The sequence below is a fragment of the Xenopus laevis genome, chromosome 9_10L (assembly GCF_017654675.1).
Source record: "Xenopus laevis strain J_2021 chromosome 9_10L, Xenopus_laevis_v10.1, whole genome shotgun sequence".
Classification (NCBI taxonomy): Eukaryota; Metazoa; Chordata; class Amphibia; order Anura; family Pipidae; genus Xenopus; species Xenopus laevis.
In genome coordinates, this window is record NC_054387.1 from 117284371 (window position 1) to 117310578 (window position 26208).

A 26208-nucleotide genomic window follows, 5' to 3' on the forward strand; every position below is an offset into this window, starting at 1 on the left:
CAGTCTCCCATAGACTCCATTTTATCCAAAAAATCCAAATTTTTAAAAATGATTTCCTTTTTCTCTGTAATAAAACAGTAGCTTGTACTTGATCCAAACCAAGATATAGGCACTCTACCCTTGGAAGCAAAAGCACTCTTATTGGGTTTACTTCATGTTTACATAATTTTCTAGTACATGTAAGGTATCCAAATTACGGAAAGACCCATATGCATCATACGAAAATTCGACTATTCGCCACCTAAAACCTGCTGAATTGCGAATTTCGAATTTATGGGAGTTTTTAAAAACTCAAAAATTCTAATTCGACCTTTGATGAATGTGTCTCCAAGAGTCATTTAATCATAGCAGGTGTATTTGCATTTTTTCCCTCGCTACAGGGTATAAGAAACCAAGTGCAAGCTTTCGTTAAATGATCAATTAACGAATCTGAGAGCAAAGGCATCGGCATGATGTCAGGTAAAACTGTTCTATTTGGCTTCTCCTGCTGTCAAGAAGTAAACAACAAGCAACTGAAAGCTGCAGCAAAAAAATAAATAAAAAGGGGGGGGCATAAGAGTTCAATAAATAAATGTGCAAATGTAGCTTATACAGGAGGCAGCTTCTTTCCTTCAACAGCAACTGTTGCAAGTCAAGTCACACAGCTCCTTTTGCAGTTTGTGATGAGTCACTGGAAAAGCATATATGCAACAAACTTATCCCAGCGCACTTCCATGGCCCGAAGTGTTGGGAGTTGCGTTACCCGGCTGAACAACCTCTGGGGCCTCAATTTTTCTACCTAGAAAGCCTGATTCATTGGTGAAGCAGAGCAGAGACTTCAATTCTAAAAGTAACAGACACTTCCCCTGGAAGTATGACTTTATTGTTCATACCGGCTACCTTGCACAAAGAACATAGTATAAGCACTAGCCCTGCTGTCTCGCTGAAATATTTTCCCGTTACTTCACAACTTCAGTAAGAGGGAACAGAAGAGCTTTTTAAAGGGGAAATATCGTGAAAATGAATTGAAATAAGTTTCAAGAAACTTTCTAAATACAATCGATTAAAAATACTGTATGGTTTATCTTCACTATTCCTCGCTCAGCATCAGTTTCTACTCAGGAGTTGGGTGTCAGACAATAATAAAATAGATCTTATATAATAATAATAATATTATAATATATCTTTTAGGGGGCTCTTTTTGCCTAGAAGATGTATTAGAGCTCCCTTTATTAAAATCATGAGACATCATGTCTCTCTACATGCAGAATTTGTGCAAAAGGCAGTTATTTTGTTTGTACTAGAATCAGTTATGTGAATGAGCTCTAATACTTCTTCTAGAAAAAGGAATCCCCCCCCTATACTATAAATTGAATCATTCATCTGAAACCCAACTGCTGCATGAAGACAAAATGAAGAGATACAGATGCAGAGAGAGGGATAGTAAATATAAACTTGATTTCAGAAACAATTTTAATTGATTTTATTGAGAAAGTTTCTTACTTTAGTATGAGGAAGCATATATTCAATTTTCTTTTTCGCGATAGTTCCCCTTTCAATAAACTACAATCGTGTGGGGTTTAAAATCAAAACAATACTATATAGCACAATGTAAAGAATGGATGCACTCAGCAAGCAATAAGATCACATACGAGTATGACGCACTGCTGGTAAAGCTGGTCCGATTCCATGCTGGGATTGTGTTTGCCAATGCCTTTTATAAAGAGACATCGGTGTAAAGCATTTGTGTGTGTGTGTGTGTTGGAAGCAGCTTTGGCTCCAGCCCTTTGGGCATTACAGGCACACAGACAAAAGCCGCAGGGCATAAACAAGCACAGGTATGCACAAACCTGACACCAATCCAAACGGAAAGGTCCTAAAACGTGACGGCGAGATCCAAAGAAAGACGTTTCCAACTCCTGTTGCTTTCCCACTCTGCAGATTTCATTAGAAAATGGAGAAGCATGGTGTCATTTTACTGCTGCTGCGAAAGCCCTGTTTGCCAACTCCTCCTGACGGAGGGCTCCATTTGCACAAATACTCCCCTCCCTTCTTATAAATAATGGCAGCTGCCCTGAGCATTAATATACTGCTGTTACAAATAAAATAAAAAAAAAGCAGCATTAATGCCAATTGGCTGCTACTTCACATGAAGGAAAAGAGTTAAAACGACAGTAAAGGGAGCTGCGTAGACGACTGCCGTAGGGTTTTTTTTTCTACTCTTGGAACGTGTTTCCCTTCAGAGTGGTCTGTTTTGGAATGCTGAAGGGCAAACAGAGGAAGTCGGGCTTTAAAGCTGACACGCTGTAATCTGCAGCACTAGAAATTTCACTGCGAAAATAAAAAATGGCCGCAGCTGCGAGCCCAGCTCTGGAAAATATCTTCAGTCTCTGCCAACCTATTAACTCCCTGAAGTCCGGAATGCACTGCCGCTTCAAGCAGAAGTATTGGCTGTCAAACTACATTGTTACAAGAAAACACAATTGAAACCTTTTTTCCAGGTCTCAGATTCACCTTTAAAACAAAAATAAAATATAAAAACGTAACATTCGATAAATGTTAAAGTGGAAGTAGGATGTTTGGGGGGGGGGGGTAATTTTTGTGTGTAAAAAGTTCTATATTTGGGAATCACGGGTGGAGTTTCCTCAAGCCTCATGAGCAAATACAAGCTGCCTACAGATTAAAAGGAATGTAAGGGCAAAAAAATCCCATTTTTACTTTCTTTAAAGGAGAAGGAAAGGCTAAAATTAAGTAAACTTTATCAGAAAGGTCTATATACATACACCAGTAAACCCTCAAAGTAATGCTGCTCCAAGTCCTCTGTCAAAAGAAACACCACATTTCTTTCCTTCTATTGTGTACACATGGGCTTCTGTATCAGACTTCCTGTTTTCAGCTTAAACCTCCTTGCCCCGGGCGTGAGCATGCTCAGTTTGCTCCTCTCCCGTCCCTGCTTTGATTGAGCAGTGAGAGACTCAGGCAGGAAGTGATGTCACACCACGTTAATACTGCAGCTGCTATCCTAAACAAACAGCTTCTAACTCAGGTATGGTAAAACATTCTACAGAATAAATATAGCATTCTAGCTTGCACTATTGCAGCCAATATATTGGCAATAAAATGCCTCTGTAGCTTTCCTTCTCCTTTAATGAAAAACTTAAAAAATGTGTACCGTTTTTATAATAAACCGGACGGTATGCAGTGAGATTCCCCTTTCATTGTACGTGCTCTGACAGCTGTGGATAGGAAACTTCAGATGGTCCCTAACTGCTCTGCAGGGAAACAGTACTTTCAAACGGCAGGTGGGGACCGCCACCTTACTTGCCAGAATTCAAGCAGCTTTGTTTGTTTCCCTATAAAGCAGCCGGCGACTGTGTAGAGATTTGTATCCACAGACCCAGTGCAGTCTGTACATTCTGATTATTAATCAGTCTTGCTGTATCAGCTTCTATGGCAGATATTATTTGACTTGTGCTGTTTTGATCATTTATGACAATCCCTAAGCTTAACCTCCCAACTGAAGCCCAGACCACACTGAGCATGTGCACAGTCTTGGTCTTGCAAAGCAATTTAACCATTTATATATCTATAAATAAAACCATTGTATGGTTTTGGAATTGCTAGATATTAAGGGCATTATTTTTAAAAAATAAAATATTAGAGTAATAACATTAGTGAACCAATAAGAAAATCAAATTCATGCCACGTACATATGGATACTGTACTGCATACAATTCATAGGCCAGCAGTGGCTACATCTCGAATAAAGGAGTTAGTGTTACATCAGCACAACTTGTGTGACATAACAGATTATTAAGCACAACTTTGTTTCCTTTCACTGCCAATGTAACAGCAGAAGCAGCGCTGACACTGGACTCTTTCTGCTACTGGCATGACACTGCCTGTTGTGTTAGGAAAAGGATTTAATGCCCGTCTTGTTAACACTTACAGGCAGGCTTGGAACCAGTTAGCTTAAAGGGGTGGTTCACCTTTAAAGGGGCACTGGCACGGTAAAAGTTTTTTCAAAATGCATCAGTTAATAGTGCTTCTCCAGCAGAATTCTGCACTGAAATCTCAAAAGAGCAAACAGATATTTTTATATTTAATTTTGAAATCTAACATGGGACTAGACATATTGTCTGTTTCCCAGTTTTCCCCATGTGACTTGTGACCTGCTAAATTTCAGTCAATCTTTACTGCTGTGCTGCAAGTTGAAGTGATTTCCTCCCCAGCAGCCTAAAGGTGGCCAAACACGGGTCGATAAAAGCTGTTGACAGACTGAGTAGGAAGGTTATCGGCCCGTGTATGGGGGCCTCCGACGGGCTTCCCCGATCGATATCTGGTCAAAAGTGGGCCAGATGTCGATTGAGCAGGGCTAAAAATCCTGTCAGACCTCATTTTAGTTTTTGAACTATGAGCCTTCTTCTCTTGACCCTTTCCAACTTTCAAATGGGTGTCAGAGCCCAGCAGATAAAACTATTGCTCTACGAGTCCACAAATTTTATAGTGACATTTTATTACTTATTTTAATATGCGGGTCCTCTCCTACAACAATATGTCTCTCATCCAAACCACTCTCTGGTTGCTAAGATAATGTGAACCCTAGCAACAAGATTACTGCTGAAATTCCAAACTGGAACAAAAATTTGAATTATCAAACAAGTCAACAAAAATGGATAATTAGTACGATTTGATGCAACAGTATTCAGAGATGCTGGGAGTGCTTACCAAGATATAAACGTAGAGACTGTGGGCTAAACACTTCAACATTTAAACAACAGTTACAACACTGCGACATGTTTCCCATTCAAGCGAATGGAGGTGGAAGTTGTAGACAAAGGAGCTTCTTTACTAAATAAATAAATAACAGACGGCACAGGTCATGTCAACCACATGCAAAGTCCTAAAAATATGCACAAATCCCTTCACAGCTCAATAGCAATGCAGCTAATTTCTAAGACTAAGCTGTTGTCATATTCAGCAAGATGGACTTCCGGGGTTGGACAGACTACAGTACATGTACATAAACATTAATCAAAAACTGTGCATGCACATAAAACTTCCTATGTTCCTTTTGTTTACTGCAACACACGTATCATGAGCATAATAAAGTGAGGGCTATGCACACACACACACACACACAAACAAAACGGAGATGAATGGAAAGTGGATGACGATGGAAAACAAATATGGAGGATTTAATTCAGTCTCATTTTTAAAAAAAAGTATGTTTTTTTTTTTTTAAGAGAAAAAATACAGTGGCTGCCAAGGAGGCAGGGGGGCTTCCCATGTCCTTTAAGGAGGCAAACCCTAACTCCTACGAAAAAGATCCCAAGACAGGTAAATACTGGACAGCCCTGACAAACTAACAACTCACGCAAAAATATATGTAATGTATACAAATATAAAGCTATAGGCAACAGTTCTGAATCTGGTGCTGCTTTTCAGTCATTGGTTATCTAGGAATTCTGTTACCGGAGCACGGCAGGTTGTGGATCACAGAGCTAAGTCATTTTACTTTTGTCTTGTAAGAATAAATTTCTTTCAACAACCACACATTTTTGTAACCACACATATGTTTTATTATCCTATATACATGTTTTTTTACAGAAACTCTACTCTGTGCGGACTTGCCCAAAATAAATAATTTGTCAACCAGATACCTTCTTAGGAAGAGATTCCTTCTTTTTCTTATTGTCCTCTCTCGTCTTTCTTTCTTCCATCAACTGCCTTTCTGCCCTTTTCTCTGCACCCCTGAAATATAAACCAGGAGCATTTAAAATTGACAAATTAAAAAAAAAAAAAAATCACTGGTTTTAACAAGTAGATTTCTTGTTTCTAGGAATATCAACATTAAATGAACAATCACTAACTTGTAAACATAATTAAAGCAGCTATTTAACAGGTCAGAGTAGAAACTGAAATATTCTCAATCAAAAATCCAACCAGATCTCGTCACGTCACATACACAGGCTGGCCAAACTAATCTAACAGATCGCTCACTGAAATTGTAATTCAATGCATTTCTAGGTCAGTCGATAAAGGTTAGGGGCCCAATACTAAGAGATTCGGTGACAAAATGAAAGTACATGCATGGAATACCACAGGTGATAGGACAAATCAAAAATCCTAGTTGCAAAACACACAGGAATTGTAAAGCGAGATAGTGATGGCATAGGAAGAGTTAAACATAAAAATGCTGTCAAATCAACTGATTTAGCATCTGTTTTGTGTGTGCCAACAACATAAATCCCCACTGATTATACTATAAATGCAGGTACAAAAGTATTAATTTGTTTACAAGGTGATGTTAAGAACATTCTGTTGAATTTCTTCGCCGCCGTATAACAGAGAAAGCAGCAGATTAATTATACAGATGGAGACTCACTGGAGACCATTCCTGTGCACTACTAGACAATTTACCAGTCTCCTGTAATTAAGTGCGCCTGCAATTGTTTGGCTCAGTAACTAATTGCACATGAGATTTTCTGCACCCCTTTGATAATTTCTGCTGCCTTCCTTCAGTAGCGTATCACAGGTGCATGTTCCACTACAATAAATACAATTGTTCCACTGTGCGGCTTTGTGCTTTAAGCTTCTCCCACATATCCAAACGCAATAAAGAATCCGTCAAATACCAGCAAAGGGTTTGTACTAATGGGAGTTTTGCCCAGTGGTTGGTTTTTTTGGGTTCAGCTGCAGGGGAGCGCAGAATAAAACACAGCCTGTAATTCCCGGTAGTGCTGTACTCACGCGGGCACATCCAAGTGCTGAACGTAGGTGGAATGCAACAGGATACGTTTCCACCTGCGTTCGAGGCTTGGATGTGCCCCTGTGAGTACAGCACTATCAGGAAATACAGGCTGTGTTATATTAAAGGAGAAACTCCCGCCTGGCATTGTCCACTCCCCTCTCCCCACACTGCATTAGTATTAAAAAAAAAAAGTCTGCTGCTTTGTATTCTTTCTGGACTCAACGCCGACACAAATATGAAGTGGCGGAAGATGGTAGGGGGCTTTTTTTATATAGGGGTTTAGTTCTCCTTTAAGATGTAGTCTATGGTTCTGCACTTATATCCTACTATTGTTCTATCCACATCCATATAGATCACATAGCCAAAGTATCACAAGCTCACTGTAATAAAGACACAGAAATGTTTAGTTACGGGTAGAGTCCTGCATGAAACCAATTTCTAAGACAAGGACCGGACCCCGCATATTTACCCACTTTGATCCACTACCCGACCCGCAACTGCCTTAACTGCAATACGACTCACTACCCACCGACCACCATCAAACAGGAAGTGATGGTGCTGCAAACCCGGAAGTGACATCAGAAGTGGGCGGAGACAGAAACAAGTTTTGTAAAACTTTAAAAGGAGTAAAATATAGACAATATTACATAAGATAAGAAATGTAAACGAGACCCGCAACCCAACCCGCAGACCCGTGACGCGCAGGTATACCTGCACCTGAAAATCCTCCACTCATTCCGCAGGGGGCCCGCTTTTTTTGCGGGTAACCGACTTGCTGCAGGACTATTTTAGGGGCCATTAAAAAAATACATAGGCAAAGCACAACTAACAAGACTATACTTGGACTGCACTGCTGAAGGAGAACATATATGTGCCTCCACTTTAAAACAACAAACAGGGATAGGCAATAATAGTGTTAAAAGGCGTATTGGATAAATGAAACCCCCGCCTAATTTTGTAGGCAATAACATATACTATATGGTGCTGATTTTACTTTTGGCTGTAAATTAACATGGTCTTTGGCCCCTTTATTGGAGCTCCCCATAGATGTCCCCTGGTCCCTGTTTCAAATGAAGGATGGGCTTGTCCTAATGGTCCCTGCCTGAAGAACTGCACAACCAATCACAGCCCTGCAGTCACACAAGCAAAGACAGGCTTCAGTTCCCTATCAGCTCAGCCTAGCTGTTAATTGGTTCCTGTCCTACAGTGCAGTGTGCCGAGTGCCGCTTTAATGCACTGGCACGTTCTTATTTTTTACATAACGTGTCTCCTTTAAGTAAATAAAACAATTTGACTATGTATAATTAGCTTCCAATATGAAATACAACTGCAATAAAAACCACATTTGACAGTTTTCAGGGAACATGAAAAACGGCGTTAAATCATGTAAAAATGGAGGTTTCGTTGTATAAAAATTTCTGTAATGCTTTAGTGAGGTAAATTGCTGTGCTGTGAATGCATTTCATACCCGCTTCTATGTCGTACTTGAACCTCCCAGCAGTTTCTCCCTTTGAGGCCAAGGTAAGAGCAGTGCAGTTAATAAGATTAGAGTCCCCAGCAACTGCTTGAGGATGCAGAGTATTGTAGTTTAACAGACAGAGAAGATGTAGATTTGACATGACGGCATGTGCAATAAAGTAGATGGACCACACAGGATCTTCATTTGAAAAGCCTCAGGCACTACCAAAGGCTGTAGTTCAGCAAGATTAGAAGAGCTGGAAATCACTGCTAATGTGAACTGCCAGCCGCAAACAAATTGCTAAAAAAAAAAAAGTGTTTGCGAACTGAACGGCCTGTTTTTCAAAAAGTATTTGGTTTCCACAGGCCTCCATCACAGAGGGTAATTATGCCACAAGTGGGTGAGGCTTCTTTAGTTGGATTAACAACATTTCAAGGATAAAAACTACACTTAACAGTGTCATAAACAATCACTATGGGGCAGAGACAAGTTGTTTTAATAAATGCACATAGGACTCTAAAGCTTGGAAATGTACCTCAGAAACACTTGGCTCTGCTGCTTCTTCGACGTAACTAAGATTTAAAGTAAGCTTTAGGAACGGGGCTTTAAGATGGCTATACATGGCCAATAGAAACAAGAAATATTTACAATTATACATGGGCCAATCTAAGATGCTACTCCACACTCGGATACCAGGCAGGTTTGTGGCAAGACCACATCAGTCCCTATAGACGTGTCTCTGTACACACACATTAAATATGATGATTGGCCTCGAGAACAAATTAAATAGCTCCAACTGGGTCCAGGGGGTGGGTGGCCAAATCAGGTTTGTTTGGCAACCTCCAGTTTTACGCAGTCAAAATCTAATTTAATACATCAGAATATAATCAGAATTATGTTTTTTTATACGTTTATATGGTTGTGCAATTATTAAATTATTCAAAGATAAATGTAACACTTGGGGATAAATTATGCTCACCAGACAGGCCAGAATGAAAAGCCTCAATTCAGTGGCTTCTGTTAGCTATCCAGAATTCATCGGAGCACCAGTAAACACTACCTCGACACACATTCTTAAAGGAATAGTTCAGTGTAAAAATAAAAACTGGGTAAATAGGCTGTGCAAAATAAAAAATGTTTCTAATATAGTTAGTTAGCCAAAAATGCAATGTATAAAGGCTGGAGAGACTGGATGTGTAACATAATAGCCAGAACACTACTTCCTGCTTTTCAGCTCTCTAACTCTGAGTTAGTCAGTGACTTGAAGGGGGGCCACGTGGGACATAACTGATCAGTGAGTTTGTAATTGATCCTCAGCATTCAGCTCAGATTCAAAAGCAAAAGGTATGACCCATGTGGCCCCCCCCTCAAGTCACTGATTGGTTACTGCTTGGTAACCAGGGTAACCAGTCAGTGTAAACCAAGAGAGCTGAAAAGCAGGAAGTAGTGTTCTGGATATTATGTTACACATCCAGTCACTCCAGCATTTATACATTACATTTTTGGCTAACTAATTATCTAAGAAACATTTTTTATTTTGCACAGCCTATTTACCCAGTTTTTATTTTTATACTAAACAATTCCTTTAAGGAAAATAACACAGTACAGCTTCAGCGCTATAATTTGTCTTATCTGCTTAGTAATGGCAAGTTGCTATGAAGGTAAGAGAGGCCCGAGGGTTACTTTACCTTATCTGAAAGCCATTAGTATAAATTTAAATTCATTAATATTATTTACCATTTTTAATATTTACAAACCTAGAATGCAGAACTGTAAAATGTCTAATTGTGCTGACTGAACTACTACAACCAGGCTGGATGAGAGCATTCTAGTCTACAGCAGAGCAGGGCTGATGATACAGATTATATCATTTAAAGGGGTTGTTCACCTTCCAAACACTTTTTTTCAGTTCGATTGTTCAGAATGTTCCCCAGAAATAAAAACTTTTTTCCATGACTTTCCATTTTTAAATTTTCACAGTTTTTTCAAATTCTAAATTTAAAGTAGAATGTCCCTGTCTCTGGTCTGACAGCTCAGTAATTCAGGTGCAGACTCTAAACTGTTACAATTTTGCAACATTTAGTTGATACATTTTTAGCAGCATCTCTGGAGTATTAGCAACTACTGTATCAATTCTAATAGCTACCTTTAACGAGGAACTGTCCCCCAAAAAAAATATTCAAAATCCTATTTTATTAGATTAGCCAAGCAATATGAACTTTAATTACACTGCATAAATTTGAATCTTGTTTCCTTCAGTCTGGGAATTCATAATTATAACAAGCAGGCAGGAGCCATTTTGTGGACACTGTTATTAAGACAAGTCTTGTATCATCTCAGAATCTTGTTTGTGCACCAGAATGGGGGACCTGATGTCCATCCCCATGTTACACAATTAAATGGTGAAGAGAACTGGGGAATGTGGGGAGAGCAGTGACATCTAGTAAGTGATAAATGGAAAGTGAAAGTAATTGTCTAAGGCATAGAGGAGGGGCTGACAATATGTGATTGACAGCGGAGAGTTTTAAATGAGCTTAAAACCGTTATGAATGCTTGAATAAAAAATAGAAATTGGATTTCATGTTTAATTTGAAAAGGACTTTTGTTATACAGCTTTTTGTGACTGGGTGACAAGTTCACTTTAATGAAAGAGAAGATTCCTCCTTCTCTTTGCTACATGAGAGCATACAGGCAGATACAATTCAGATCAATTAAGATGGGACAAAAGTACTCAATCTGAGACAGTGGAGCCTACAATTTTGTGTGCCCATAGCCTGCGGCTAATGCCACACGTGGCAAATTCTCAGACTGTGGATAAATGATGGCCAAAAAGCCACCCCTACAATCCGTGGCAAATTCTCAGACTGTGGATAAATGATGGCCAAAAAGCCACCCCTACAATCCACCTGCTAGAGTCCGGATATGGGTCGGGTAGCCGCAAAAAAAGCGGGCACCCTGCGAAACGAGGGGATGATTTTCAGGTGCTGGTATATCTAAATTTCTTATCTTATGTAATATTGTCTATATTTTAAAGATTTACAAAACTTGTTTCTGACCCCGCCCACTTTTGATGACGGCACTTGTGGGCTGCGGGTTCAGGTCTGGGTCTTAGAAATTGGTTCAGTGCAGGACTCTACCCTATGCTCCAAAAAGCTTCTTGATGTGCCTGCACTTGAAGCCATTGCTTCAACCTGGTTGCAGGAAAATGGAGTAGCGTTAACAAGTGTGCTCGCATTTTTCCACCCCAATCCTCTCTGTGTTGCTGCAATTATCTTATCCATGTGCCGGCACATAAATAAGATATTTGAGTGTAGGGCAGGTTCCCGGCTTCAATAATCCAATATGCACTTGCCTAAAAGGAGCCCAAAGCCTGCCTGCCCCCACACTTCATTTGCTGAGTACATGACCCTAGGCACCTAGATCGTATCCTCTGGATTCTATGAACATTCTACAACAGGGGTGCCCAAAAGGTAGCTCGGGATCTACCAGTAGACCTTTGGCTGGGGATCAGTAGATCTCAAGACACTGTCAACAAACAGCTTATCTAAATCACCCTCCTGTTTAATTATTTTAATTCAGATATTTATTATGTTATGGTAACATAAGAAATAGTAATTTGTTAAAATATTCATTTTCACCTAAATCATTTATCTCAAAGGTATGCATCAATATTTATTTGTGACCGTTTTAATAATATTGAAGTTTAAAGTTTCCTTTTTCACCTTCTTTCGGAAGCATCTGTGACTCAGTAAATTAATACATTAGTTGATATATTTCTGATTTTTATCTCTGCTGAGCAGAATTCCTGAGTTTCATTACAGGCTCATTTATAAACACTGGGCAAATTTGCCCATGGGCTGTTACCTATAGCAACCAATCAGTGATTAGCTTTTTAAAGCCAGCTGCAAGTAGAACAATGAATGCAGCAATCTGATTGGTTGCCATGGATTACAGCCCATGGACAAATTTGCCCAGTGTTGATAAATGACCCCCATTGATACACTACAGTAGAAGCCCCATTTTACATCCCCTGATATTAAAGTTTTTCCTCATTTTACATTGTTGTTTTGTGGTCCCACCTATATATTATGCATAATACGTTTTCCTGAATTTTACACCATTTTTTTTCTGGTCCCCTGAAAAACGTAAAATGGGGATTCTACTGTAGCTGTTAATATTCCACATATGCTGCTGAGAAATGTATCAACTAATGTAGCAAATCTGCACCTGGATCACTCAGCCGCCAGACTGAAACACCAGAGACAGGAACATTCAAGTTCAAACTTTTGGAAAAACTTAAAAAAAAAATAAATAAAAAGCAAAGCTATTGAAAAAGTCTTTATTTCTGGCGATAAATCAACCAAAATGAAAATAGTGAATAACCTCCAACACTGACCAAGCCTGCGATATTTAGTGAACGGAGAAGCACTCCTGGGGAAGCACTCGATGGGGGGGGAGAGGAGATTATTCTTGGTTTATATATAAAAGTGTTGCAAGTAATTTCTTAGGAATCTGAAATGGCACTTACGGCAAGTTCTTGTCTTCTCGGCGGCAGCTGATTGGCTGGCACAAAACACAGGGCTTTATAGTCACCTAAACAAAATCTATTTTGGGAAACGGAAAAAGAACTTGTAATTGGAAGCCACAAAATTCTGGAATGGCAGTAAAGCTGCAGTAAGCCAACCGAAATTAAGGTTTTCAGCAAAGGAAAGTTCTCTTCTCTGGTGAGGGATGAAGCAAAGCAGCTAAAATTGCATTTCCATGACTAGGATGTTTCATTACAATAAAGAAACAGTTTATGACAAGAAACCACTTTATATACTCTTTCAGTAGTGGAAAAACGTTAAGCGTATGATCTTAAATGGGTTGTTCACCTTCCAGTTTACCAAAAATAAAGACTTTTCCCAATGACATTCTATTCTATGTGTGACTTTTTCTAATATTGAAGTGTAAAGTGAATGAAAAAGGGACCAGAGAGCCTTTCAAGTGCTCCAATAAAAAGATTCAGACTACATTGAAAGGCTCTCCATTCCCTTTTTTGTCTATGATACTAAGTGGTGGTGGCTTCTCCAGCAACTGTTTATGAGCCTTGAAAATTTAAGAACCGACTAATGAGTGGAATAACAAGGAATTCAATCTACATTGAAGGGTAATTTTTCACTTTCTAAAGCAGCCCCGGGCGGGGGTGGTCGCCGACCCTGGAAACTGTTCTAAATTGATACATTTAATGGATACAGCTCTTATTGTCCCTGTTGAGCAGAATCCTGTTTCATTGAAGGCAGCTGTTAAAATTGAAACAATAGTTGCGAATATTCCACAGATGCTGCTGAGAAATGTATCACCTAATGAAGCAAATTGCAACAGTTCAGAATCCGCACGTGAATTACTGACCTGCCAGACTGAAACTAGAGACAGGAACATTAAACTTAGGACAAATTGTAAAAAATAAAAATTCAGGTGCAGATTCTGAAGTTACAATTTGCTACATTTCTCAGCAGCATCTGTGAAATATTAGCAACTATTGTATCAATTCTAATAGCTGCCTTAAATGAAATGCAAGGATTCTGCTCAGCAGGGACAAACATAAGAAATGTATCAAGTATCAATTAAGAACAGTTACAGAGTCGGCGACCCAACCCCCCCCCCCACACTCAAAGAGCTGCTTCAGAAAGACAAAAGGTGAAAAATTAAACTTTACAATTCAATATTAGAAAAACAGCCACAAATAGAAAGTGACTGAAAAAAAAAAAGTCTTTCTGTTGAACTGTCTGAAACCAACTGAACAACTCCTTTAAAACTGAAGCTGGGAAAGTCCATGTAGACTCAGGATCCTTAAGTGTTAAAATTCTTTTACAGTTCAGTAAACAGATTAAGATTTAAGGCAGAGGCTCGTAATTAACTGGAGAAGCTGCTCAATGGTTTTCACTATACACGGCCTATAGAGTGAAATGTGACAGTTGTAATATGGCTCATTTCTGTGTGGTGCCAAGGGACAACGTGAATGAATGTGACAGTTGTTTGCGGCTCCATGACAGAAGCAAGATGGACTTTGTTCGGTGCAGTAATAAAAGATAAGGACTCTGCATTCCATGTTAATGTTTTATTATCAGGTTAATACTAGTAGTCAGGTTGATTTTACCCAGTTTCCCAGCCCTGCTGCTGTGCTGCCACAAGACTCGCTTGTTTTAACAAGCTTGTGGTTTATAAAGTGAGCCACAAACCAAAGCTATGTCATTCATGCCCCAGTCAAACACCTGGAAAACGTAGCTGTTAAATAATAAATGATTGACACTTTTTATATTTCATATAAAAGCAGCAAACAGCTCAATCTGTGAAAAGTGGAGAATAACACTCGTCAGTATCTCTGGGGGCTGTAGCATTGCAATCTATAGAGTTACCCAGTTAAAGAGGATGTCAACTTCTGCAGAGATTTTCCCACCCCATTTTAGCACTGCTGGTTCTGGCTTTTGAAAAAAAAATATATAGCAGAAGTCAGCCTTACATATTCCTTCTCTGGTTGGTTAATTAGCGGACTTGTCCTACATTGTTTCAAGACAATGAATAAACAGCAATGAATATGGAGATCTTGCTCTTGTGCAAACATCGGGTAAAGCTCCCCATACACTAGCCAATATAAGCTGCCAACAGATTAAATCTGCAATTTATTGTACAGTCCATGGGGCCCTCTGACGGCTTCCCCGTCGATATTTGCCCAAAAGTCGGCCAGATGTCGATTAGGCGGTTTTAAAAATCCTGTCGGTTTGCTGATGCAGCCCTCGATCTAACCACTCGTATTCTTCTCGTTATCTGATCGTTGGGTTTTAAGGCCCACCATCGGATCAGCCGGATATTGCCCACCTAGTAAATTTGTAACCAGATACACAAATAAAGGTTGCTAAACGTCTGATCCCTCTAGACCAGGGATCCCCAAACTTTTGAACCCGTGAGCAACATTCAGAAGAAAAAGGAGTTGGGGAGCAACACTAGCATAAAAAGTGTTCTTGTGGTGCCATAGAAGTGTTGTGATTGGCTATTTGGTTGTCCCTATGTGGATTGTCAATCTACATTGAGGCTCTGTTTGGCAGTACAGCTGGTTTTTATACAACCAAAACTTGCCTCCAAGCCTGGAATTCAAAAATAAGCACCTGTTTTAAGCCCACTTGGAGCAACATTCAAGAGGTTGGAGAGCAACATGTTACTCACGAGCTACTGGTTGGGGATCATTGCTCTAGACGGTCGGCACACGTCAGTCACATCCAAATAGGTTTCGGGGGGGGGGGTCATCCTGCCTTAATTAGGATGAAGGGAAGGTGAAACCCCCACGAAACGTTTATGCACGTGTGGAGACAATAAAAGGGGCAAGTTCCCCACCTGCAACAAAATTGATGTTGTGCGACTGTACTAACAAAAACCATATGGGGGATCTGGATAATTTTTTTTTTTTTTTAACAAAACCGTTATTTCCATGTGGAAAAAATGCTGGCGACTGAAGCAGACACTGCATTTTGTTGCAGGGACTCTTGTGGCGCCCGTTCTCAACAGTTCATGGGTTATTTGCAACAAAAGCAACAATGCATGGCAACCTCCACAGTAACAAAAGCAGTGTCTTTCTGCAAGGCTATGGCAACACAAGGCGACTCTCCCACGACAAATCTAATAAAGAGAGAATTCCCTAACCGTGCAGTTTCTCCGCAAACAAAGCAAGGCAAATGAGCGAGTGACAGGAGTGACTGCAGATGGCATCATCCCTTAATAAAGTGATCAATTCACTGTATCAAGCCAACATATTTACATATTTATAAAGCAAGTGCTTGGCTCATGCACAGGATTTACGCCTCAAATTCCAACAGTAATGCTTTGAATCAAAGATTGTTACATTTCATGACATTCTGTCTTGGGAAAAGTATAAAATATGAAGGGAAATTCATTCATAAATGTCCTTTATTTCACATTTAAATAAATAAAACTATATATCCATACATACATACATATATACATATGACAGAAAGAAGCTCGCACTCGCAGGCCATTTTTTTGTTTATTATCTTAGTAAGACCTGCAAGAGCAGGTCTTATAAGTAGCCTTAATGTAGTCTGTTTCTAGGTTTAACCTTGTTTCAAGGGGCTGCCAACCAATTAAAATACCAAGCTTAAGAGTTCAAGTACAGATTATTAAACAAACAAAAGTGGGTTGTGGAAATGCTTAAAATAGGTTAAAATCTCTAGGGGGCAGCCCTGTTGTACTGATGTCCCCGGGGGTTGTAGGGAGGTTTCTGGGATCTCCAGCAGATTTAACTCTGGCGAGGCCAAGAACACGATTTTTGAATGTAGGTGAAGGATTCCACCATCTTTGCACATGCTCAGACCTGAACTCTAAAAACTTAATTTGCCCAGTCTGACCTGACACATAGGAATACTGGGAAGATGGCAAACTCCAAGCCTGCAACACACTTCCACGGGCTAATGCGATTTTTAAAGAAGTAGAGTGCCAATCGGATGATGAAGTAAACAATGACAAATTGCCAGCCCACCAGTGACCTCATAATTATTAAAGGGATACTGTCATGGGAAATTTTTTTTCCCCAAAACGCATCAGTTAATAGTGCTGCTCCAGCAGAATTCTGCACTGAAATCCATTTCTCAAAAGAGTAAACAGATTATTTTATATTAAATTTTGAAATCTGACATGGGGCTAGACATATTGGCAATTTCCCAGATGCCCTAAATCATGTGACTTGTGCTCTGATAAACTTCAATCACTCTTTACTGCTGTACTGCAAGTTGGAGTGATATCACCCCCCTCCCTTTTCCCCCCCCCCAGCAGCCAAACAAAAGAACAATGGGAAGGTAACCAGATAACAGCTCTCTAACACAAGATAACAACTGCCTGGTAGATCTAAGAACAACACTCAAGAGTAAAAACCGATGTCCCACCGAGACTCCTTCAGTTACATTGAGAAGGGAAAACAGCAGCCTGCCAGAAAGCATTTCTCTCCTAAAGTGCAGGCACAAGTCACATGACCAGGGGCAGCTGGGAATGACAAAATGTCTAGCCCCATGTCGGATTTAAAAATTGAATATAAAAAAATCTGTTTGTTCTTTTGAGAAATGGATTTCAGTGCAGAATTCTGCTGGAGTAGCACTATTAACTATTAAACATGTTTTCTGATGACAGGATCCCTTTAAAAAAAAATCTACCAAATGTTTAATAAATGTATCACTTACTAATTACGAATTGTTTTCTTAAGCTGCACCCAGAGCCACTCTGTCGGCACAGGTACAGGTACACAGTCGATTTTGGTGCTGAAACACAAAAATATTGGGCCCAAATTCTACATGGCAGCACTAGATGCCGGTACATCAGACCGCTAATCGGAGCATAGGACAGATTCTCAGCCTGTGTATGGCAGTAGCCTAAAAATTGTGAGTTAGGGTGGTGGCAGACGGGAAGATTAATCGCCCAGCAACAAATCTTCTCTACTGTGGGCGACTAATCTCCCCGAAATGCCTTCCAGTCGGCAAGAATACAAATACTTAAGCAGGATGGCATACGAATTGTTTCAGATTTCCAACGTCACCTGAAGCTGCCTTATGAGGAAAATCGAAGCGATTCGTATGCCATCCAGCCGGCAATTCATATTCTTGTCCACGGGAAGACATTTTGGGGAGATTAGTCATCTAAGTAGAGATATGTTGATGGGTGACTAATCTCCCCTTCTGCCATAAAATGGCCATCGACGCAAAGATACCATCATACAAAGTGACGGTTAGTACAATTTTCTGACCATGTGTGGATTGTCCCGACATTTTTGTACCTTGGTGATCAGTTCAGTCGACCGGACAGATTAAAAGATTTATATCGGCTAACAATAAGATCTCTGCATGTACAGTATTGCCTATTAATGGGAGATTGTCAATTTTAATTTTTAGACATAACTTTCGTAAAATTGCTGTCAATTAATGGCCTGACCTTCGTGTTATTTGCTCTCTTTACTACTTTATTTAATCTGAATGGTTAGCGGTCAGAAGATTGGTACGGATGATTGTTCGTCCGACATAGGCTATAATCTGCATGTCAATGGGCATCTTTACTCTCGGGTGGAAATAACACTGATGCTGTGAGTTGCTGACAGATATCACCTGCCCTAACTGGAAGATACCAGCTCAAGTCAGCAATTTGCATCGCTCTACTGGCATGTCTGCAGCAAAAAAAAAGGTACGTTTGAAGGAGCAAACAAAGCATTTATACATAATATTAATTAATGAAACCTGCAAAAAAAGAAGGGAACCTCTGTGCCAGTTTGGATCATGTTGATCAGACAACAGTTCACTTTTAAGCCCATTCTAGTCACTAGCGAGACTTGGGTGTGCGTCTAGATCCAGGATATTCAATCGAAGGTCCTGCAGTTAATGCTACACATCTCTCAGCAGAAGATTGAACATTCCAAGCTAACTTAGAAACTGGTCCGTCAGCAACATTTTCTTGGCGGTTGTGGGAGGGTCAGAGCCAATATTAATTTGCGAGCACAGGAAAAATTCTTGCACACTTTTCAGTGAACACTGGTTTAGACGGAATGCCGTCAGTATTTTCAAGATAAAACAGATGAGCACACAAACCCCCAACCCAAACTGTAAATGAACTGCGTGGATGCACTTGGTTTGATGCCGGCCCAGTCTGACAGGGCTACAAGCTCCAGTGTAAAACGCTAATTGTTGCATTTGATACGGCATTATACAGGCACTTGAGAGAACAGATGAACTGACAAGCTAACAACTGTTTTCTCACATCTCATTAGAACACGGAAAGTACAAACTCAAATACACTTACATTAGTCATAAATAATTGTCATGTTAATAGATCTTAATGCCTGCGATGTTTTCAGTGCTGTACTTTTTCCACTTAATGTACAAATGACAATGCATTAAAAGTATTCTAATTAATACGGAATAGTATCCTTCTTACAAAATGTAAAACAAACGAGTTAACTCAAAGGCAAATCACACCCTCATTATAAAAAGATGGGGCAAGGAATGAAATATGTTGTTGTCCATTCCAATAGGGGTTTTGGACATTTTTACAATTATAAACACCATTTGCAAATCGACTCGAATCCAGAACAAAAACCCCCTTTAAGCCAAATTTAACTCTTAAAGGGGTTATTCCCCTGACAACACTTTTTTCAGTTCAGTTGGTTTCAGATTGTTCACCAGAAGTAAACTTTTTCCAATCACCTTCTATTTTCTGTGTGACAGTTTTTCTAATAATGAAGTGTAAAGTTTAATTTCTCACCTTCTAAAGCAGCTCTGGGAGGGGGAGTCGCCGACCCTGTGTAAACTGTTCTAAATTGATACATTTAGTTGATATATTTCTTATGTTTGTCCCTGAGCAGAATCTCTCGAGTTTCATTAAAGGCAGCTGTTAGAATTGATACAATAGTTGCTAATATTCCAGAGATGCTGCTGAGAAATGTATCAACTTATTGTTGCAAAATTGTAACAGTTCAGAATCTGCGCCTGAATTACTGAGCTGCCAGACAAACATCAGACACAGGGACATTAAACTTAGATTTTGGAAAAATGTAGAAAATAAAAAATGTTAAGTAAAAGAAAAAACACATTAATTTTCTGGTTTACTTAAACAGTTGAACTGCAAAAAGGTGAACAACCCCTTTAACAATAGCTCTACAGATTGGTTCACACCATCCCCGGCTTGGTTTGGAATAGATAGATAGATAGATAGATAGATAGATAGATAGATAGATAGATATTAGGGATGCACCGAATCCACTTTCTGCATTCGGCCGAACCCCCGAATACTTTGCGAAAGATTCGGTCAAATACCGAACCAAATCCGAACCCTTATTTGCATATGCAAATTAGGGGTGGGAAGCGGAAAATAATTTTTACTTCCTTGTTTTCTGACAAAAAGTGACGCAATTTTCCTCCCCACCCCCAACAAACAAGGGAAAGTTGTGCTCACCACTAATTTTTAAAACCATTAGGCGGGGGTGCAATGAGGCTGTGACCACAAAATCAAATAGACAAATACAAGAGTCCTCTGCACTCAACCCATTATCAATATATTTAAGATAGAGACATTTTTGTGCATACTGTGGGACTTTTTCACCTATTTTGAGATTTCCAATTCTTGGCAACCTTTGGACTGAATTTTTTGTGATTTTATTTTGCAACTTTATATGTATATTTACTCCTTACTTACTACTTAGCAGATCTACACGCCGCCTTTTCTATTTAATTTGAACTTGTTTCTGCCTAACCTAAATCAAGGATTCCAAAATCATTTTTCAAAAACAGCATTGCAGATATTAAAGGGATACTGTCATGGGAAAAAAATTCAAAATGAATCAGTTAATAGTGCTGCACCAGCAGAATTCTGCGCTGAAATCCATTTCTCAAAAGAGCAAACAGATTTTTTTTATATTCATTATATTTTTTTGAAATCGGACATGGGGCTAGACAAATTGTCAATTTCCCAGCTGCCCTCAGTCATGTGACTTGTGCTCTGATAAACTTCAATCACTCTTTACTGCTGTACTGCAAGTTGGAGTGATATCACCCCATGTCAGATTTCAAAATTGAATATAAAAAAAATCTGTTTGCTCTTTTGAGAAATGGATTTCAGTGCAGAATTCTGCTGGAGTAGCACTATTAACTGATGCATTTTGGAAAAAAAAACATGTTTTCCGATGACATGATCCCTTTAAGGACTCACAAAAAAATTCTAATGCTAAAATTATATTTTTAATTTAATTATTAAAAGGGACTGAAAACACATTCATTGTAACACTTCAGTCCCATTTGTACAACGCCCTCACCTTCACCAAACCGGAAGACCATCGCAAGTTTTATGGAAAAAAAAGTTATAAAACTATAATCGTGAACTCCTTTTAAAGACTATCCGAAACAAGAGGCAGATGTAAAATTCAAAATAGCATTGTGCTGTATTATTAATCCTTATTGGAAGGAAGACTATTAGGTTTATTGAATGTTTAAATTATTTTCTAGTAGACTTAAGATATACAGATCCAAATTACGGAATGATCAGTTATCTGGAAAACCCCAGGTGCCGAGCATTCTGGATAACAGGTCCCATAGCTGTATATATTCTTATATACTTTCAAGCTGGAATAGGCTCCAACTGAGGGCAGTGCTTATTACTAACCCAAATGCACACCTTTGTACATCTCATTTCAAAGTTCCCCTGTATGCTTTTGTAAACTTCAGATAAATCGTGATTAACCAGTTCCAAAAGCAATCAATGCTTCATAAAACCTCTGATAAGAAGGTAGGATATAATAATAGCACTGCCAGTGTTATTTCCAAGACACAAGTAAAACAGATCAATAATTATGTAGCAATGAGACAAGCGGTCACTTTGATAAATAAGAACTTTATGAGCTTGAAACTAATTCAGCTATAAAAGATAACGGACACATTAACAGACAACCAGAGAATTTTACAGAAATGTCATTTAAAAAAAAAAATTAAGGTGGTTGAAAAACAAAGATAAGATACTTATAAGGTTTATTATACGTTAAAAGATTAAAAATACGCAATGCTGCCAAACACTGGTGAATGTTTAGCCGATGCTATGGCCAACGTCTTCAAACAGAGAAAAGAATACAAATAAAAATCGCATGCTTACAGACATACGAGGATAAATATAAATGCAACCTCCGTGTTATTCGTAAAGGTTGTGTATAGCTGCCTTACAGCAAGATAAAGAAACAGCTTTACAGGTAAGCAATCTATTATCTGGAGGGCTTCGAACACAGGGTTTTTCCAAATAAGGGTTTATTTCTGTAATTTGGATCCCAATACCTTAGTCTGCCAAAAATTAAACATGAAATAAGCTCAACAGGGCTGGTTTTGCCACCAATATATTGTGTTATCAGTACAGAATAAAAGAAATCATAAAAAAAAAAATTTTGAAACCTAAAATGGACTCAGAGACAGGCATTTGATAACTGGCTTACAACAAGGGATCCCAAGCCGACATAAAAAGAAGCCGTTACATTTTTTTCATATTGCTGTCAATGTTTTGGAAGATTGCTACGGAGTTTTGCAGTTCAGTCATAATCTCAACTGAGGCAACATTAAGAGCTTTGTGAATCATACGGCAATTACCAGTGAAAGGCACAAAGCAGTCATGCGTTTGGCACAGATCTATATTTAGTATTCATCTCGACTTTTTTTTTTTTTTACTGCCGGTAAATAAACACACAACAGAAAGTCAGACTTTCACTGCACTATCATATTGACATCCAAATGTCTGGGCTCCTTTTTTGCTTATATTTCTGATACAGAGGAACTACAGCACACTCAGCACCCAGCCTAAAATACCCGACAAGGAAGAATGGTCACAGGGTATAGGAACACTACTAGAGACTACTTTTGCACTACCGTATAATAAAATCGATATTATAAAGTCTCCCGTTTACCCAGTCATAAAAAAACGACTTTTTCGAAGCATAAAAATACTGTACATTGAATACTTGAGAACAAGGGAGACAAAAACACTAGCCAGTTGTCTTGCATAACTCAAGGAGCCCTAAATAACCCTGCTTTTAATTAGAATGCCACAGCCCTACCTGCTAGGATTTCCTTCAATGTCTTTGGTAGCTGCAGCTTCCAAGTCTCTGCAAAAGAAATGTGTACAATGAGCGGCAGGAGTAGGACAATATAAACTGCAAAAACACAGCAGACTGAAGCAATATGCATTATGCAAGAGAATATGTATCAGCTCCATTGCAATGCACCGCCTCGCACTGTTGTGACTAAGTACGCCACTATGCAGATGTAAACAGTGGGTCAGACTGAAATAGACAGAAATATACAACACTACGACTCCCATTCATCTAGTTATTGGCTTACAGTAATACTGGATCTATAGCCAGAAACCCACTGTTATTCGTAAAGCTCTGAAATAACATATCAAGTGCAATCCTTGTTTCTTTCACCAATTTCCTTTTCTTTGCATAATTATTCACAGCAATATGTGCTATACAGGTACAGGATAGGTTACACAGTATGTCTTGGGTTTTCTGGATAACGGATCTTTCCATAATTTGGATCTTAATATTTATCAAGGGTTGAATTTCAAATTCATGCAAATTCGTTGAAACACCCATAAACTCAAAATGTATTAATAAAATCTAGCTTTCGTAGCTCGGATAAATTGAATCGACCCGAAAACTTGAATTTGATTTGAATTAGAAAAACTCAAATACAATTTAAATTTTTTTTTTTAAAAAAAACAAAAAAAAAAAAAACTCAGGAAGGCTGCAAACATCACCAAATAGAGCCCTGGACCTCCCCCCACTGACTTATACAGCAATTTGTCAGGTTTAAGGTGGCGAATTAGATTTCTTAAAGGGCCAGAGTAAATTTCAAAATTCAAATTAAAACTCAAATAGAGTTTGCATAATTCAAAGAACTAGGCACGGTTTTATTATTACTACAGAGGGGGGGGAAAAAAAGAATATTTTTTAAGGTTTGTAATTATTTCATTAAAATGGAGTCTATGGGAGATGGTGCTCCTGTAATTTGAAGCTTTCTGGATAATAGTTTCTGGATAATGGATCCCATACCGGTTTATAAAGCTGTATTGCTATGGAGAAAGTATCTCCATAGCTGCCATGAAATAAAAATATAACTGCTACATTAATATAAGCAAAAACTGTTTGTTTTTTGACCAGTGAAAGAAAATAGAATTCTAAGCCACTTTCCCATTAAAGGAGAAACAACCCCATAATAAAAAAAACCCTATCCCCCTACCCTACATAGACCCCCCCCCAGGCAAATGCCCCTAACTATTTACTTAGCCCTCCATGCAGGTTGTGTCCAGAAATCTTAAGAATGAGACCGGTGAAGCAGCATATTCGCAGTTGGAGCAATTTTCTGTTTCTAACTATGCATATGCCGAAACTCACAAAAATTGCCGAAGCGATGGTCTCATTCCGAAGATTACCGAAGCAGCCGAAGTTGGCGCTAGGGTTGCCACCCTTTCTGGAAAAAAAATACCGGCCTTCCTATATCATTTATCTTTTTTTCCTATTAATAACATTAGGATCAACCATAATTTTTACCTGCCAGGCCTGTAAAATACTGGTCAGGTGGCAACCCTAGTTGGTGCCTGTGAACTCCGCTGGACAGAATCTGCACGGAGGAGTAAGTAAAGAGTTAAGGCCCCCGTATACAGGCTGATAAAAGCTGCCGACAGACCAAGTCAGCAGTTTATTGGCCCGTGTGTGGGGCCCATGCAACGGGCTTCCCCGATCGATAAATCGCACAGATCTTGATCAGGCAGGTTAAAAAATCCCGTTGGATCCATTATGGCCCTAGGGGCCACGATCGGATCAGCCTATCGCCCACTTCAATGTGGGCATATTGGGGAGAGATCTGCCTGTTTTACGACATCGATAAACGAGCAGATCTCTACGTCTATGGCCACCTTTAGGGGCATTTGCCGGGGGGGCGGTCTATGTAGGGTAGGGTTTTGTTTTTTTGTTTTTTATTAAGGTTTGTTTCTCCTTTAACACTTCGCAAAAAATGGTCAACGGCTTTAAAGTTACTCTTACACCAAAAAGGAGTTATTTGGTGCTTCTGTAGGTTGCGACTCCTGAGACAGTGTAGCAGAAGTTGCTTCTCCCACAGCGGACGCCTGCACTCCTTTCAAGAGTCAGAACCAGCAGTGCAGCCAGATACCGCTTCCAACAGCAGTTACGTTTACAAAATAGCTTGAAACAAAATGAGCACGGTTCATACATACATACATACATTATATATATATATATATATATATATATATATATATATATATATATATATATATATATATAGTTGCTTAGAGGGATATTTTCTTTTATCAAGCAAAACCGGGTGCAGTGGCCCTTTAAGGGAAAGTGTTCAGCTGTAACTGAGGATGGAACAAACCAACAACAGCTGCGGGGCAAAAACCATGTAGCAACAGCCAAGAAAATCCACTTTGGATGAAGTATGTCCGACCTGCGGCACACAGACGGGCTGTGCCTGTGAGAGCTCGCTAGCTGCACCCCTCTACTTGTGGCCATTTGGTGCAGTTGGGGGGACACTGGGTGCAACTATGTCGCTGCAGGGGGGGGGCGTGGAACGCAACACACGAAAGAATGCGCCCCTGGTCGGACGAGGCTTAAAGAGAACGAAAAGCAGAGACTGCAGTGATGAAGCCGGCTAGTTGCAAGTCTGCAGAGACTAAAGGGGGGAGCAAGGGACAAACAGCAAGGGCAAAGCTGAGGCACCGGCACTTACCTCATGTATATAAAGTGCACTGCAGGAACATACGGTAGCGCCCGACTGGAGCTGCGGCCTGGAGGAAAGCGCCCCTCAGTCCGTCACAGGCAACGCTGAAAACACCGTCAATACAACCAGCGGCGCCATTTCCTTCACCGAAAAAAAAAATTGTAATTCCGGAAGAGGAGGCCGCGCGCTCTGCAGCACTTCCGCTCTGCGGCTTCATCGCCCCTCCAAAATGTCCGCCCTAGCAACCGCCGCTTAGCAACAACTCCCCCACAGTGACAGACCCCGGCTTTCAGTTCTCTGGCTGAATAGTGTGGGGTGGTGGGAGGACCCAGTATGACACTGCTACGATTAAAGATAGATGTAGATATTGAACTGTGTATGAATTGATCTCAGTTCAGGCTTCTTAATAGAAACTTCTTTATTGGGTTCCAATGTGTGAAGAATATTTGTATTTTTTGCTCAGTGGCACAGCTCTTATCAGGGTCAGCAAGCTGTGAGGTGATTTGTATGTATGTATGTATGTATGTATGGCTGTCAAGGAGCCACAGCACTGTACAATGCATTAAAGTACAACATAAATAAAAGTACTATATAAATAAAAGTGCAATATAAATAAAAATAATACACACAAGGAGGACAAGTCAGTCAACAAATATACACAGCACACAGAGCATATGTAAGGACACAGAGCCTAAGTGCTTTGTGGTAAGTAGGGT

The 26208-nt window shown here is 39.5% G+C and overlaps 1 protein-coding gene across 8 annotated transcripts in view; it reads right to left on the bottom strand.

The window, feature by feature from the left end:
* The window catches only part of tnrc6a.L (trinucleotide repeat containing 6A L homeolog), a 62909-nt gene extending 36955 nt beyond the window's left edge, over positions 1-25954 (bottom strand). For 4 of the 8 annotated variants that reach the window (XM_018236555.2, XM_018236553.2, XM_018236552.2 and 1 more), the window contains exons 1-3: positions 25502-25954; positions 22804-22851; positions 5643-5733 (exon numbers count right to left, since the gene is read on the bottom strand). The gene's annotated coding sequence lies outside the window, so the exon portion shown is untranslated. Of the gene's footprint in view, positions 1-1829; positions 2110-5642; positions 5734-12720; positions 12797-22803; positions 22852-25501 lie in introns of those variants that run through there. The other 4 variants (XM_018236548.2, XM_018236554.2, XM_018236550.2 and 1 more) reach the window with 4 other exon arrangements.
* Between the last annotated feature and the right edge of the window lie 254 nt (positions 25955-26208).